The sequence below is a fragment of the Ursus americanus genome, chromosome 28 (assembly GCF_024610735.1).
Source record: "Ursus americanus isolate L20-20 chromosome 28, mUrsAme1.1.p, whole genome shotgun sequence".
NCBI classification, from domain to species: Eukaryota; Metazoa; Chordata; class Mammalia; order Carnivora; family Ursidae; genus Ursus; species Ursus americanus.
The window spans coordinates 23,422,814-23,427,554 of NC_142154.1; the positions used below are offsets into that span (position 1 = coordinate 23,422,814).

General features: G+C 44.2%; 1 pseudogene; it reads right to left on the bottom strand.

Moving 5' to 3' along the window:
- Positions 1-649: 649 nt before the first annotated feature.
- On the bottom strand, positions 650-1,741 carry LOC123790810 (E3 ubiquitin-protein transferase MAEA-like; annotated as a pseudogene).
- Positions 1,742-4,741: the final 3,000 nt, after the last annotated feature.

The following is a 4,741-nucleotide window of genomic DNA, read 5'->3' on the forward strand; positions in this document are numbered from 1 at the left end:
TGTTTTATATTTACCGTTTATTAGCTAGTCAACATCAATATGTGAAAATAAGTGGTAAATACGCGCCTCTACGGTATGGTTTTGCATAAACTGCAATGATTCATTTGATTTGAAAAGTCATCGGTGGTTATTTCAACTGAACTACTTGTTTCTGTAAGGAGAGGCATTAGATCTGCAGTTGTGGAGCCATTGGAAAGCCCTCTGCAGACCTCGGTCCTGTGGATTTCCACGTGAATACATTCTCAAGCAGGAAATAAGGTGGCACGAATGACAGGACGTTGGACCTAGCACACCCTAAGCCAGCCCTACAGGCAGGGTTCTGAGACCACAACCCCGCGCGGTGCCTCCACCCCCGCAGGCTAGTGGGGCTGTGGCTGCCGCCCCTCCCTGCTGCTGGGAGGTGGGAGGGAGGGACCGAGGGAGAGAGGACACCAAGGCCGAGGGAGCGGGAAATAACTGACTCCTGTTTCCAAAGCGGCTGAAGCTCCTGGGGCGTGAAAGTCTCTCTTCAAGGGAAGGCGTGAAGTAGCTCACAGGTGTTTTGGAATCCTACCAGCGGAAACACTGTCTCCAAGCACAGATGTGCAGCATCCCACTCCTTTCTTCCTAGGGGTACCTGTTGCCGCTCAGTGATCTTTAGTCGCCGAAATCAGGAACACAGGCAGGCGGGGGCGCAAGGGCTAGGGCGCGCGGCGGGGGGCTCTGCCTGCATGATGTATACCTTCTGGGCTTGTGAGAAGTGAAACACGTCTTTGGTTCTCGACAAATGGCTTTGTCATCTTGACAAATGGCAAGAGAGTTGTAGCCGTAGCTGTAGCTGTTGGGCAGTCTCAGGGGCCGGTTGTTTACAATCATCTCGTCCCCCGAAATCTTGCAGAGCAGGTGGGAATTGGTGCAGTGGGCCATGGGCAGGGGCTGTGCTGCTAGTTCAGGGAGTGGCTGCACACAGGCCAATCAGGGCTCTTGGAGCTGACGTCCTCCTTGGAGCACTGTGATGTCTTTATGGCCGAGAGGCCGGCCTACAGGGTGAACACAGAGTTTTTCCCCAGCTGGTACAGCCAGTAGTTGTGCCAGAGCTGCTGGCTCAGCATCTGCCAGCGGGCTGGGTCTAGCAGGTCCTTGGAGGGCCAGATGTGTGTGTCTGGCGGGAAGGCGAGCATGGCCATGACCTGGTGCACCTTGGCCAGCTGGCTCCCTTAAGCCTGACCAAAGTGCTCTCTTGCACGTCTCATGGCATCCGAATGGCACGTCCCTAGTTCTGCCGGATGAGTTCAGTGAACTCCTGAATACTTAGGCTAAACTCCAGGCAGCTCTTCATGCCACTCTGGCGTACCAGCTTCACTGCCGCGTTTTAGTAGCCCCGGCGCAACAGGTCCATGCGCTTCCTCTTACACAAGCTGTCTGCCGCGGGCTGGTTGCTGCTACTCCTTGAGTTGCTCGATCCTGCGCTTGCACAGCTCATCCTCCATCTGGATGGCCTCCACCACCTTCCTCTTGAGGACGCTCAACCTCTCCTCTGCGTCATCTAGAAGGCTGACCATGGAGTTCTCGGCGGGGCAGCTGCTCAAGGTCTTCTTCAGCTCGGCCACCACCATAAGGATGTGACTCATCTCCAGGTCGATGTTTTTTTGAGCAGCCCAAAGGCATTTATTCAGTGTTTGGTAGGAAGTACCTTGAGGATCAGGTACTCCTGCATCTTCAGGGTCATGGAGAGCAGAGCAGCTGACTCCTATATTGTCATCTTGAATCCACTGAAACCTTAGCCACAATCATTGTAATTTAAAATCAAGCCAGTGTCAGTGAAACTAAGTGAAACTTGTATTATTTGTTTTTAATCCTAATTTGCTGATAGTGGAACAAGTTTTATTGGATTATTTTTTAACCAAGAAAAGGCACAACCTAGTGCTGAGGTGAAGTGGAGAGGACGGACGTGGTCTGAGACAATGAAGACCAAATGAGTCTGTTCTCATATTACTTGGAAGTACTATGTTTTGCATACTGAATCTGTGGTTTCTTTTCAAAGTTTTTTTAAATCAAGGTGAAATTCACCCAACATAAAAGTAGCCATATTAAAGAGTACAAGTCACTTCATAATGTTGTACAACCTGAATTTGCTTTTATTGCTGTGGTTGAAGGTGAGAGAGCAAAACCTCCAGTGTATTATTTGCAGAGATACACTGGCTAGTGAAGCAAGGACACATTCAGAAATTTAAGTGGTTTCACAAAGGAAATGAAGAGTTGGGTTAAACAGCAAAAAATTAGGGTAAAGTATGGAATTCAAAGGCAATAGCATCAGATGCTTAATGTTATACATCTAAATATTACACGCTAGTACTTGGATGACTTCCAATAAAGCTGAACTTCAGGCAATACTCATGAAAAATAGCTTTGATATGGTTCCTTTGAAATGCTGAGGCAAAGTACCACCAATATGACAAATACAGCTAGTGACACGCTTCTCCATTTTTCCTAATGAAAGCACAGACAATGTAAGCACAATAGTAGCCCTTTGGGTAGATGTTCAATTGAATGTGGTGGAGGCGTGAAGAAAGAACTTTGTTTTTCAGCTTCATTATTAATAAACACATAAGCTCTGAAGTGCAGGAAGTCATGAAGGATCACCTAGTTAACAAAGGTGGTTTGGAGCTGTTCAGTTTGGCATAGGAGGTCGTTCTGATGTTGAAGTGATAATGACAGGTAACTATTCTGGACCAGGTTCCAGGTAAGTCAATCCATGGCTTTTTTCCCTGAGAAAGCTTTTTTCTATCTCACAAAATGCCTGCACCTAAGTAATGTTTTTATTATTTATTTTTTAGATTTTGTTTATTTATTTGAGAAAGAGACAGAAAGCACGCACACATGCAGGGGCAGAGGGAGAGGGAGAAGCAGACTTCCTTGCTGACCAGTGATCCCATCATGGTTTTTGATCCCAGGACCCCTGGATCATGACCTCAGCCAAAGTCAGACACTTAACCAACTGAGCCACCCAGATGCCCTTAAATAATATATTTAAAGATGGGCAGATTGATTAGAAAAATAAATCCAGTATCCATGTCCTTTGTAGCTTCTCCCAACAGGAAATGGACTCCATTTCCCCCTCTGTGAATCTGGTTTGGTTTTTTACACGTGTTGGCTAATAGAATGCAGAGGAAATAAAGGCGTGTTCTGACTCTAACGCCTCATGGAAACTTGCCTCCTTCTCTCTTGGACCCCTGCCAAACCTGAGCTAGTCTAATGGGTAATGGGAGACAGAGGTCTCCATCACTTACACTCTGCCAACAGCCTACCCGCTCCCAGACAAATGACACTTCCTAGCACAACCACTCCCACACTGAGCAGCCTGCTGATAGCAACTGCCCAGGGAAGCATAACTAAGCTCGACTGAGTCTGGCCCAGAAGCCAGAACTGACCAGTTGACCCAAAAACGTGAGAACAGTCATCAACAATTATTCTAAGTCCCAGCATTTTGGGATAATGTAGTAAAAACTGTGAATTATATAAAGGTTGAGGTGTTAGCATTTTGAGATGATTCTTTTTGTGATGTACCATGAAAGTGGATCACGAAAAAACTGGTATCGTATATCTATGTGTGATGGTTTGAAACTTCTGAACAAACTTGATTGTTTTTTTAAGATGAGAAGGAAGTTTGGTCCCAACTTTTCCATGATGTAAATGGGAGAGCCAGATGTGCCTCCTTGTCTGTTAGCTTCAGCATTTTCCATGATCCTAATACTTCTCTGCAAGGAGGAAAGGCAATGTGGATTTCAATGACAGATAAGATTGAAGGTCAGAAGTAAAAGTAAGAAGTGTGGAGGAGTAATGTGTACTGACTGTGTATAGTAGGCTTGCCAGAGTTAGGAAAACAAACAAACATATACAAGGTGTCCAGTAAATTTGAATTTATATTAATAAAATACAAATAATTTTTAGTGTATGTCTCAAATATTGCATAGGGCATACTTACACTAATATATATGTATATATACATATATATAACTATAGTTATATAGTTGATCTGAAATTCAAATTTAACTGAGACTCTTGCATAATTTAAAATACATTTGTAATCATCTATGATTCTGGTTTTCCTTGCATTATTGTCATAATTCCTATGGAGCACACTGGCAAATATTAAGGGTGCCTTTCTTAGAAAAAGTGATGTCTGCTGAGTGATACATCGTGCACATGGTCATGGGTGCAAGTTGACTCAAATAGAAATTGGGGTCTAGAATGATGAAGAGGGAAGAGAAGTGAGCAAGAAGCAAATGAAATTTGTTAATGTAACAAATAAGCTGGGATTCAACAGGGGTGCCATATGGTGCCTGGGTGGCTCAGTCTGTTAAGTGTCTGCCTTTGACTCAGGTCATGATTCCAGGGTCCTGGGATCAAGTCCTCCATTGGGCTCCTTGCTCATCCAGGAGTCTGTTTCTCCCTCTCCCTCTGCTGTGCACACTCTCTTTCTGTCAAATAAATAAAATCTTAAAAAAAAACAAAACAGGGTGCCATAATGGAACACTATTTATTTTTCATCAGGGCAAAATTGGCACATACGTGCATATATACATATACACAGACTTTAGTAGGCATATACATGTAATATATAGATTTCTTTTTCTTGGCTTGAACATATAAAAAGAATTCTTGTATTGAATGTAAGGTCATCAGTTTTCATTCTCTATGTTGAGATTGCTCTGAAAAAAAGCTGTGACGTTCTTAAAAATAGTATATCTATTCTCAGAGG